The 12,877-nt window shown below is 50.9% G+C and overlaps 1 protein-coding gene across 3 annotated transcripts in view; it reads right to left on the bottom strand.

Annotated features, from left to right (window-relative positions):
* Nucleotides 1–12,877, bottom strand: part of BCAR3 (BCAR3 adaptor protein, NSP family member) — a 103,691-nt gene that overhangs the window by 32,210 nt on the left and 58,604 nt on the right. The gene's annotated exons all lie outside the window — the stretch shown is intronic.

Here is a 12,877-nt window from a genome sequence, read left to right on the forward strand (position 1 = left end):
GGCCGGAACAGCCGGGGCCCAGGAGCTGGTTGGGAAAGACATTCGGCGGCTCACAGCCAACTCCACAGACGTGCCGGGAACGTCGATGAACACGGAAACCCACATTTCAACAGTTCTGCAAGAAAGAAAAAGCTGTTCCAGCCTGGGAGGAATGGAGCTGGGGTCTCATCTTGCGAGGGCTGCATGACATGAGAGCCTGCATTTCAAATCAGGCAGAACAATGGGACCTGAACTCCTAGGAGGTTAGTGTTCCTGCGGCCTGGACAGGGAGGGTGTGCATGGAGCCCTCTGTGGGAAAGCCCAGAGGAGGCTGCAGACACTCATTTGCATGTAGGAGACAGTGAGAGGATTAGAAAAACATGGCATCTGCATTATAATTAATATTGATTTTACTCCATCCCTCCAGTAAGAAAAGCTTCCCAGTTCCCACAGAATTTTAAATCGTGCAAATCACCAGCAAAGACCCTGTCCCCAGGCCCAGGAGTTGCGGGCGGGCAGAAGGAGAAAGGCTGTGGAGGCACCAATCCTGACTAAGCAATTTGCCAGCCCTGGGCTGCCAGCAGGAGATGACAGCCCTGGTCCCTGCTCTCACAGAGAGCTGGTCTGGGAAGACCACACACAGAGAAGTGGTGGAACGATTCCTGAGCTCTGGAAACACAGTGCCTGGGTCTGGTCCCTGCCCTTCCAGCTCTGTAGCCTGTGCTAGTTACTTCTTTGCTGTTTTGATTTCTCCTGTGCTAGAGGAGAAAATTCGCTGTGGCCCCAGGTGGGGTGAGGAGGAGGAAGGAGAGGATGGGGAATCAGGGTTGGCCCTGGAGGACAAAACTTGAGAAGAGGAAGGGTATTTGGGGCATCTGAGGTCGGAGTAGTTGGGCCTGGTTGGATGGAGGTTCTGAGGAGGGTTGAAGCATGCTGAAATACGACAGTGGGCGTGTGCGATGTGTGTGTATATGTGCACGCGCGTGCACACACACACACACATTACCCCTCTGCTCCCCAGGACAGCTCCATGTTTTCTCCTAGCCTGTGGTTCAGACCCCCCCTTCCTGGCCGTTGCTGGTTGATCTGGGTGAGGGCGCTGACCCAAGTTGGCTCAGCCAGAGTTCCTTCTGGGGTCTGTCTCAGTGGAATTGAGTAAAGAAGAGACTCTACCCACCCTGTTGACAATGTCATGAGACTTGAACTATGGGTTGCTTTCCCTCACGTTTCCTGCCAGGTGGATCCGAGTGTGCTGAGAGTGAAATCAGCGTGCAAAGAGAAGGAGCAAGAGATGAGGTGTCTGGGGGCACACACACGGCTAAGGCCCAGCTGATTACATCAACCAGCAAACCCCCCTTGTAACTAGGCGGGTTTGCACTGGACTCCTGTCTCCTGTGACCAAAGCAGTCCTCCTCCAGGAAGGAGGGGCTGCACAGAGGGGAGCCTGACGCTGCAGGCTGAGGGCCGGACGCCCACACTCCAGACAGAGGAGTGGAGCTGTCTGCCCAGTTATCAGGGGGATCCCTTCATAAATTATATAAATGTCGGATCACTATGTGGCACACGTGAAACTAACCTAATGTTGTATGTCAACTGCAACTGAAAACCAAAATTGTTTTAATGAAAAAAAGAAAAGAAAATCTCTGCCCAGAAAGGCAACAGGTATAAAAAAGATGCTTTTGGATGATCCATCTCACTGTGGTGAGTGGGACGGGCATATGGAGCGGGGCTGCGGACACACGGCCAGCCCAGAGCCTTTTGAGATGTGCTGCTGCTGAAATCTCCATCTTCAGTCCTCGGGCTGGTGTTGAGGTAGGAATATTGACCAGAATCCGCCGCAGAGCTCGGATGTCAGTGTGGGTGGCTGGAACTCATCTGCTCTGCAAAGCCTGTTCCTCCCCCTTTCTCCGCCACTGGCACCACTTCTGCCCTCATCACCCAAATGAGAACCCTCAGAATTGTCTTCCGCTGATCAAGAAACTCCTGCCCCTACCTCTTACCAATGCCCATTCTAATCCACACTCTGCCGTTCTCCCTAAGCTCCTGCAGTAGCCTCCCAACAATGTCCCCACCCCATCTCTGGTGCCACAATCCACCCACCAACAATGCCACTGACTTAGCCTCATGACACTCCGGGCTCAGACACTCATGGGGTGCCCCAGCAAGGGCTGGCAGGAGATCCACGGTCTCTTCCAGCACCCCACAAAGAAATGAATGGGCTCCTCATACCTAGTTTCCATTTTCCCAGGGCTCAGGCCTGATCTATGGGGGGGGGGGCACAGACCCCCAGTCTGCCCTGTTCGCCCAGCTCCCTGAGCATGAACCCATGTCTCACAGCCCAGTGAGATGAACCGCTGCCCTTGCCACGTGCTGCGTCTCATACAGGGGTTCAGGCCTGCATTTGCTAGGAGGCCCAGATCACGAGAGGTCTGTGGAACCTCAGAAATCACTGGCAGAGGCTTCGCTGGTGGGAGACGAGCAAGAGTACTGCCATTAAGCAATGTTGTTCATGAGCTAGCTGCTTTGGGTCATTAAAGTTCTTAGGCCTTTCTTTGGTCCATGGGTTGCTGAGTTGTGGGGAAACCTTGGTTATGTTCTGAAGGGCTCAGAGTTACCTACAAATAAAACCCAAAACCTTTGTAAGGCAGGTAATGCCCTTCTCCATCTGGCCCTGGACTCCCTTCCTAATGCACACTGATGCAGAACCCTGAGGTCGGGGACCTTCCACAGCTCCCGAACATGCTCTCCCGTATGTCTCTCCTCCGTGCCTCCGTCCCATGGTCCAGCAGACAGAGTGACACACCTGCCGAAGTACCAACTGTGCAGCCTGACTGGAGCCCGGGCTGGGGGATGGGGAGACAACAGACGGGAGGAGCAGGCAGCCCAAGGCTTTGAAGCCCACAATAAACTAGTTGGATTCTATCTAAGGGGCAGGGAATCCACCAGAAGACTCTACACAGTGGGGCAATGCGGTCTGCTGGGCACAAGCTCTTTGAGCACAGAGGCCACGTCTTCGGCTCCCAGAGTCCAGCCCAGTGCCCGGCGCCCAGCAGGTGCCCTGTAAACACTTGTTGACTGGAACCAAGCTTGCCTCCTCACCCTGCATGTGGCAGCTGCCTTGTCGGTGGGTGGGGAGAAAAGGAGAGAGCTGGTGGGTGGTGACCTTGGCTAACTTTCTAGACTTCTCCTGTTTCCTTACGCACCTAGGGGCAGCTGTTCCCACTTCACAGGACTCCTGACCAAATGCACACCCCGCACTGGCACAGTACCTGGCACACAGTGGGTGCTCATTTGGAACAGTGTGGGATTTGAACCCCCTTTCAAAGGTGACTCCTAGCCACAAGAACGGCTTCACTAAACTTTTAAAAAAAGATTATAAAACCCATCAGAAGGTTTTTAGTGATATCTGGCTTTTGAGAATTTAGTCTTGATGGAATAAAAAAAAGACTAGAAGTTGGAACAACCAATTTCAACTTAGGCATGGGTTTGTTTATTCTGTTCATTTCAGTTCAGACTGAATGGTCCTGGGGGTCTCGAGCGTGTCGCTCAAAATGGTTCCATCTGTGTGGGGTAGAAGGCACCTTCCCTGGGCGGCTGGTACTTTGCACACGTATGCTCAGTGTTAACAAGTACACGTGGCTGCAGCTGGCACCAGCGGACTCACCCCCCCAGCGCTCAGGTGTGAGCGTGCAAGGAAGCTTCCTATATCACACAGGCCGACAGGCCCTAGAGTGGAGAATGGGTGTCCTCCAGGGCCTTGGACACTCGGTTTTTTATTTAATTCTTTCAACACATTTTTTTCAATTAAAATGGACATTCCGTATTATTTTACATTAATTTCAGGCATACACCCTAGTGGTTAGACATTTATATGATTTTTGAAGTGTCCCCCACCCCGATAAATCTAGCTCCCACCTGACCCCATACACAGTTATGATGAGATTCTTGACTGTGGCCCCTGTGCTGTACTTGACATCCCTGCGATTATTTTGTAACTCCAATCTGGACTTTTTAATCCCTTTACCTTTTTCACCCAGCTCCCATGATAAGATTTTTTGTTGAATTTTAAAAATCACTTTCCGTTCATTTAGCCTATGATTGAGGTTGGTGATTAACTTTCCTGAAGTAAAAGAGGAAGGGGGTGTGTTCACGAAAGGCGGAGCGGAGGGGAGGCCGCGGAGAAGAGAGAATGACGAGGGAGCGGGAGGGGGCGGGAGGGGCCCGCTTCTGGGCTGTTCTATCCTAGTTAGGAGTGCGGGCTCAAGGTGCGGAACGCAACGGCTCTCAGCAAAGCTGCTTTCTTCTGCCCTGGGCCGGCTTATCAGCTGGGGGAGAGGTCAGCGACAGTCCAGGCCTCTCATCGAGTTGTACCAAACAACTGCGCAGGCCACGTTTTTCTAGAAATCTCATCCAGAACTTGTGATCGAAAACAAGGTCATAAGCCCGCCTGGCGCTCTGCAGCATCACGTGTCACTGCTCTGATTTCAGGGATAAGCTCCAGTCTGCCGAGAGCGGGTGGGGCCCCGCGGGGTTGTGGGGGTTGTGCCGTGAACCAACCACGGCCAGGTGGCCCGGGCTTGGGCGAGGCAAGAATCTGGGCAGACAGACCCTCTCAACCCACAGAACCCTGGCCAGACTTGTGGAGACACAAACCCTGGTCTTCACAGATCCTAATAAATGTTGTAAACATACGAAGAGACTGCACTTCCCCTCTGAGAAAAGCACACTTCCCATAACCATTCTGAAGCCTTGCTGGTTGCCACATCTAGGGTTGTCTTGCAAATAAATCCGTCTTAAAATGAGACTCTTTGGAGATTTCAGAAACTCAGCCCCTTTGAAGCCTTGCCTTGTGCTGAATCTCAAGCAGTGGAGCAGTTCATAAACAAATTCCAAAGTATATCGAGGGCTTTGAAAGATCCAATCAGTATGTTTTACCACTGGAAACACGCATAAGTTGATTGTGAACCCCCAGTTCACGGGCGTAAATCAACGACTTCTGCCATTCTAACACTGCCCACAGGCGGAGCAATAAAAATCCCGGGCTCTACAAGCTTCAGTGCAGCAACTCTTAGTGCAGCACCTCGAGGGCTCTCGTCTGAGGCAGGACGACAGGGAAGGGGCTGGTGTCTGGGGGCCTGAGATGAAACTGTATATTGGGGTCTGCATTGCCTTTTATTGGCACTCTTTGGCTTTATGCTTATCTAGAAATATATTGTTATAATCCAAAGGTAAACAAAGAAAGGCTTGAATTTACTAATCCAACTTCCCTACTGGGGTGCTAGGCTACACAAATACAGTTTCTCATCTTAGTAACTGTGATTAAAGCCAAAGCCTTCACTAAATAAACAATTACCTTTGTAAACAGAAGTCCCAAGAGAAAAATAAAAACATTAACCTCAATTTTCTCCCTCCTGTTTGATAGGCAGAAAAGCAAATGGTGGCCCCCGTAATTGGGCACTTCCGCCCGGCCCTGCCCAGTGGTAGCCACAAGGTGGCCGGGCCACCGCATCCACACTTAAGGACACACCGTGTCCACACTTAAGGAGGCACCCTTCATGCACAGCCTTCGAACATTTGTTTATTGATTATAATAGTTGCCTGGCAGATGGCAATAGCGTGTCTTAAGGAGAAGGTGCCCCATTCGAATTCACACAAAGATGCTCTGTGCTGGCAGGGCAGGACCTGAGGGTGTCTGTGGGACTCTTTGCCTTTCGGCTGATGGGCTCTGGACAAATGGGGGCCACGGGTCTCACTTGGGTCCCTTGCCTCAAGCCTGCTCCTTTGAGTCTTTACATCTGAACTCCGTGAAGCAGGCTTTGTAGGCGGCTTCCTACCTCACAAATACTTCACCCTGTTGGCCAAAGTTCTGCAGAACTAACCAGGAGGTCAACTTGAGTCAAGAGCTTGCCAGTCCCTGGAACAGGGTGCCTCTGATGAAACTCAAGGACTTGCCGAGAGCCCGCCAAGCCACTCGGCCTCCCCGGCTGGGTCTGAGGGGAGGTGCCGACGTGGATGAGAAAGTCTCCATGGCCCAGTGGGGGGACAGCCTCTGTGAGGAGACAAGACGGCTGAAGAGAACATAGAGCACGGTCACAAGCAGGTCCACCAAAGTTCAGAGTGTCTTCCTTACCCTGTCTAGGGCAGCGAGGGGTTCTGGCCCCTGCAGAGAAAGGAATCAGTAGCAGAGGGATTTCATAAAATCTCAGTGAGCTTTAGCTTTCTGAAACACTTTGATTGATTTGATGTTACTGTTTTAGTGCCTTGATGATATAGATTTCTTTTTCCAAATCCTAGAAAGAATCTCGTCTTCAGCAAAGACCTGCAGATGGGTTTCGATGCCATTTTCCACATAATGATTAAAGCCGTGTAATTCATCACACTTTACACCAGATTCTCACTCCAGTGCCATTAAAAACTGATTTGCAATTTGCTGTTAAATTAAGACACTTCATTTTCTTACTACATGTGGTTTTTCTTTTCATAGACAGACAACGACACAGGGGCCATCAGACCCTGGCACAGACAGGAAAATGCCATAAAAACCCCTAGGGAGCCCAAATCCAAGGAATTTCACTTATTCATTACCAACCCTTATCAAAGATGTATCTAAAGAGGCTCAGAGACCATAAATAGAAAATATGAAGAGGGTGTTTATTGAACACTTCCTTATCAAGGTTCTGAGAAATTCCCATTAAAATTCAGCTTCCTGTGTGTGTAACGGAGACAGGCTGATTTAACTGCAATCTGTGCAGACCCAAGCCTGAGAGCAGCGCAGGTGCCGAGGGGCAGCAGGACTGAGTCCCCGCGCTAACCTAATTACATCGGAATCACTCTGACGGCCCTGGGCTCCCTTTGATGTTACATTCCCATTGCCTTTTATCCCCAGCCGTTCTCTGGGCAAGGTCTCCTCCACACCTCCCCATCCTGTAGGATCACAAAGCTATTGCTTTTGAAGCTCAGTTTTACTTTGATGGGACACCAAGGGATTGAAAATTATTTTTCACTGAAGAAGACTAACTTTGGTCTGAAAACTGCTGGAAAAATTCTGACTTTGACAGAATGCAGTACACCCTACACCACAACGGCTTCTTTCCTGCACAGCACTTCCGAAGTGGGGGAACCTGCTCGGTGCACTCACTACACCCTAAGACTCCCCTGCCCCCCCCCCCAACCTGGCCCCAGTGGGTTTGCCCATCGTAAGATACCCTCTTGGCAAGGGTTTATTTGCCCCTGGGTCACTCAGTGCTCAGCTCCAAAGGGGTCTCAGCTTCCACTGGTAACAGATAAACTGAAACATGGTGATATTTTTAACAGGCCATTTGTTAACACCTTGCCACACTACAAGCTGCGGTGGGTCCCTCCCCACTTGGTCAGATTTAGAGGGTGACTTCCTGGAGCAGCCCGCAGAGGAGCAGACATCCAAATCACCCCCAGAGGCAGCCCGGTGCCCTGACTCTTCCCAGCGAGACAGCGAATATGCCAACTTAAGATGCAGGAAGGTCGCTGGTTGCATGGAAAGGTCAATTGGGCCGCCGGTGAAAGGGACTTCAAGGAAAAGCTAAGTGCATGTTCAACCTATGAAAACCCCTTCTAAGCCCTTTACTCCCTTTAACCATGTCCTCAAGTGACTTCCAATAACACCCCTCTCTCTCATAGGGCTGGCACACAGGCTAAATGAGACAATGCAAGTGAAATATTAATCACTGGGTCTGGCGGTGAGATTCCATTCAGTAATAGTAGTGCTCTGTTGATGTCTACAGGGAGTGAAGACACAGGGGCTGCTCTGGCTAAGGCAGACTTCACAATGGGGGTGTAAAGACCAGCTGACCCAAGTGCAGTATGCAAGGGGATCCAATCCAGAAGCATTTACCGCCGGTAATTTTACCTTGGTAATTCAACATCCTGATTCGAAGTATGAGTGATTTGATATGTGGCTATTCACCAAAATAGATGCCCTATTTGCTCTTCAATAAGAATATTGGAAAATCAAAATCAACTTAATTCATCCTTTTTCTAATTCACCTCGAATGCATGAGGTACTACTGAATAAACAAAATGCATGTGGTTGGAAGACGGTAGGAGATGTAACTGGGAGGGAAAAAAGGAAATATGCAGAACACACAGAGGAAAATCCGAAGATTCCGAAAGCCTTCTAGCACGGGATGTGGAGTAAATGACTTTCCAAATTCTTTCTCGCCGAAATAGTGCCGTGACTAACAACAGTCTCAGAAGTCCCCTTCAGGACAAAATGCATCATATGTCAGGGCTCAGTACACAGTAGGTTCTCAGTAAAAAAATGACTCATCACAAGATGGGTTTTGGCCAAGCATCAACTCCACAGCTTCCAATACACAACTCGCACGTCACCTTCTCTCAGAGGAGTTCAGCGCCTTAGTACTTACACACCTTGTTTAACAAGCTCTTGTGAAACCGCAAACGCTGTGCTAGACGTCATGGGCAGAAACACGGCACCAGACTGGACTGAGAGAGACAGATACCCAACACAGCACGACTCACATCTCGTGGGTCTGTGCGCTGCCCCTGAAGGTAAACAGCCAGCAGGAATACCTACGTCTCACAAGAGAAACCATGACCAAGGCCCCGAACTTCCATGCTTTGCTCAGACCTATTGAGCAAGGGATTGACTGACATCAGAATCCAAGGCTCCAAAAGCATATAAAGAACTAGAAATGGTTAGTCTATACAGAAAAGACTTAAGGGGAACATGAGGACGGTGTTGAAATAGTTGAAGCCTTGGTCTGTTCTTGTCCCAAGATGACAGGCCAAACATTCTTGGTTCAACTCCCTAGAGAAACGAGCCCAGAATCCCTCTCATCTTATTTTAAGGTGCCCACTCATACCAACTAATTTGATATGCTCAAAATAAACATGCCCACAATAGGAGAAAAGTATGCATCTGAAGGACTGTTTTGTCCATTTAATTGAAGAATAAGGTGGATATTGCAGGTGCGTAGATTTTGACTGAATACAAGGAGGGACCTTCTAGCAATTAGAGTTGTTCAAATGCGGGAATGTCTAGCCATAAGGGCACAGCAGCCTATCCATCTCTAGAAATGTCCAACAGAAAGTAATGAAATGGCTTCCTAAGAAGGTTTAAGATAGGACAATCAGTTATGAAGCTCCTAAAGAATTCCAAGCAAGAGAAGGTGGGGCCTGAATTAGTGCAGCATTGGTGGCAGCGACAGGGAGGAAGAGGCCAATGAGAGAAATGTATAGGGGTAAAATCATGCAGACTTAGTAACGGATTAGACGTGGATGATGAACAGGCTGAAGAAGAGGCATGGGGGCTCCTAGGAGACGAAGCCACCGCCTCCCAACACAGAAGCATGAGAGGGAAGCAGGCTTGAGGAAGAAGAGGCAGAGCCTGAGGTTATTGTGGGCCATCTGGGTGGAGCGGCTCACCAGGCTGTGGGGTCCAGCCGCCACGGAGGAGAGGCGGACGGCAGACATAGTGGGAGAATCCTCAGTACAGAGGGGGTAGCTATCTCGACAGTCATCTAAGACATGGGCATAGAAGGTGGGTATATGAGAACAGGGCTAGGGGATGCTACTTTTTAAGTCGTCTCAAAAGAGAAACTAAAAACCAACCAACCAAACAAACAAAAATCCAGGTATCTCAGTCCATTAGAGCTGCTATAACAGAAATAGCATAGATCGAGTGGCTTAAATGACAAGCACTTATTTCTCACAGCTCTGGAGGCTGGGACGTTGAAGATCAATGCACCGGTCGATTTACTATGAGGTGAGGGCCTGCCTCCAGGTTCATAGACAGGCCTCTTCTCGCCGGGTCCTTGCACAGCAGAAGGGGCAACAGAGCGCTCTGGAGTCTTCCATTAGGGCGTTAATCGCATTCCTGTGGGCTCCTGGCTCGTGACCTAACACCTCCCAGAGACCCCACCTCCGAAATGGGTTCCCTAATCCTTGGGGTTGGAATGTGAACACGTGACTTCGGGGGAAACACAGACGTTCAGTCCGTCACAACAGGGCAGGGCTGGTCAGCAAGGATTTGAGAGGACAAGCAGAATGTGGTGTCCTAGGGGCTGAGAGAGCAGACTTTCAGGGCGGACTGGCCAACAGTGTCAAGTGCAACACCGAGTTCCAATAAAATCGGGACTGGACAGCATCCACTGGACTGGGCAAGGTCGCTGGGGAGGTAAGGCTGGCTGAGTGGCCAATGGGAAATTAGTAAACAGGCTGTGTTAACGAGCTCTGAGTGGAGAGAACAGGGACCAGGAAGGAAGACATGGGATGAGGATTATTTTTACAAAGGGAAGACCAGAGCATGTTTATAAGCTAAGAGGAAAGTGTTGGTGGAGAAGAACAGACTGAAGATTTCTGGGGGGTCTTTGAGAAGATGGCAGTGATGGGCGCAGGTGGCAGGACCAGCCTTGGCCAGGGAGAGGGCACTTCATCCCTGGAGGCTGGAGGGAGGAAGCAGGGGCCATGGATATGGATATAGCCGCAGCTTGCAGGGGCGGGGGTGGGGACGGAAAAATATCCCACCTGATGGTCTTAACTGGTGCAGCGACGACGTGTAAGAGTATTAAGGGAGACAGGGCTTAACGAGGAGGAGGAGGAGGAGGAGGAGGAGGAGGTGGAGGGAGGGAAATAGGAGTGAGCTGAGCCAGGACAAACAGAGGCGACGGGAAGCTTTGAGGACTTGGGCATGCATTAGGGAGATGCTATTTATGCTCCTCAAACTCATCCTACACACAAAGGCACCAGCCCCAAATCCTTACCCCACATCCCACCCAAACTGCTCTCTGCCCAGCACACAGCCCTGCGAGGTCTGTCCCCCGCCCCTCTTTGGTCTCATCTCCTCCACTCCCCAGCTTCAGCCAATGTCCTTTCCCTCTCCCTCATGCCTCTTCCACCTGCTGTTCTTTTAGCCGCTGTTCAGTGCTGCCTCCTCCAGGACACTCCCTGGCCCAGGGCTGGGTGAAATAACTCTGCAGGGGCTCTCACAATATGCTGTGTCTTCTTCCTGCCTTCGTACCTACCATGTACCTCAGAGAGGGCTGCCTGCATGTCCACCTCCTCCACTAAACACGGAATCGCTCCTCTGGGGTGGGAATTTTCACTGACTTCCCAGCAGTCAGGAGGCCTTCAATACAAAGGCTGGGCGAGGAGGTGGCAGTGGGGACTGGGCAGGCGAATTCCAAGTGGGAGGCTGGCTCAGCGGTCCCTCCAATCCCATCTCACTAAGAATCTAGGATTCTCGCTTGTTAGTCCTTTGTGCGTAACTGCTTTTGTAGAAGTACACACGTTAGAGTAGACACGGGGGGGGTCGGTCTCCATGCACACTGAAAGATTGATCATAGTGCTTTCATAAGCCAGAAAAATAAGCTGTGACATTCCCATGGTCAGAGCCAGATTCCACAGTAGCTCCCACGACTGTGGACGCACTGGAAATCCAGATGGGGACGGAGATGCTGCCGTAGCATCCAGCCCCACGAGGCCCATCTCTCCTCAACTCTCCTCCCCTCCTCAGCCAGGCCAGCCCAAGTCTCCTCTGCTGTCCTGGGGACACCCAAAGTACACATCAGCTAAAAGCTGTCTTTGGCATCTTTGAACACAGAGATGACAGAGGTCCTCCTGGTATTGCTGACCTCTGTGGCTTGAGCACCCTGACTCTCCAGCACCCTCCCCAGTGTTCGGCACAGGCCCACCTCTCCACAGCCCTGGGGGCGCTGAGCCCGCTGACAGAATTTTCCCAGGATCCCAGGCTCTTCTCTCCTTCCCACCCACCTCTCCAACAAAAACAAGGCCTCGGCCAGGATCCAAGCTCCAGGGTCTGTGGGGAGAGGGCGCTGGGACACAGCCCTGTCCTTCCCCTGATGCTGAAACCAGATGCCCAAAGCTCCCAGATACTCATGGAATGCATATAGGTCTCTTAAAAAAAAACTGCTGTGCCTTTGTTTGGAGGGCAGGAGAGATAAATGAGCAACTAGCAGCCACCAGAAGGAGGGACTAAGTCACTGGGAAAGACATGTCCCCAGTAGCTTTTTCTGCCTTGCACAACTGATGCTGATGGGGATCAGCCCCACTGACAAAGGCAACTGAGGCCATTTTCAACCCTGTGGTGTGTCACCAGTACCCAGGCTGTCACCACAGCAGACAGACCAAAGGACCAGGCACAGAGAAGGCAAGTGGGCCCTTCACTTCACCATGTTCCCTCCGACTGTCAGTTTCTAACAAAATCAAGCTCCAGGGGCCCAGCCCTCTAGGGATGTGCAGATGGGTTGCCTGTGTATTCAGTGAGGCTCCAAATATTTTTTTTTCAGAGGCAAGGGAATTAATTTCTAGTTAAACAAATGCAGTGATAGCAACAGCACTGTTTAAACTCTTCCCACATACAGACAGCACTTCATGGCTGCAAAGTGCAGTCAAATCTGCTGTATGGGAAGAAGGTAGATGCTTCAAATCCACAGCCTTCTGACCATGACTTCTCATCAACAAGACCACTACCAATGGTTAGTGGAGACTTGCTGGCCCACTTGTGCACTGACTCCATAGTCTAACCTCTGTTATGCTCCTTCGGCAAAGGGGCTCTCCCACACCTGCAAGGTAATTGGTGTCTCTGAGGTTCCCCTGAAGTTTCCTGACACAGCCACACTGCCCTTCCACAGGGGGAGATGCTGATAAGGCGGCAGATTTCACTCCTTTCCCCCTGTCCATGCATAAGAAAGATCAGAGACACGAGAGACCAGAGAAGTGGAGTCTGTCCTTACTCCAGCTCTGGAAATGTCACCTATGAGCTCCTCCCCAGATCCCCTCTGTAGTTCACGAGGAAGCTGCCTGGGGGCACTGCCACCACCTGCGGGATGGTCACCAGCCTGCTGAACCCGGAACCCTGCAGCTTCCCTGAGTCTTGCCT

The sequence above is a fragment of the Phyllostomus discolor genome, chromosome 5 (genome assembly GCF_004126475.2).
Source record: "Phyllostomus discolor isolate MPI-MPIP mPhyDis1 chromosome 5, mPhyDis1.pri.v3, whole genome shotgun sequence".
NCBI lineage: Eukaryota > Metazoa > Chordata > Mammalia > Chiroptera > Phyllostomidae > Phyllostomus > Phyllostomus discolor.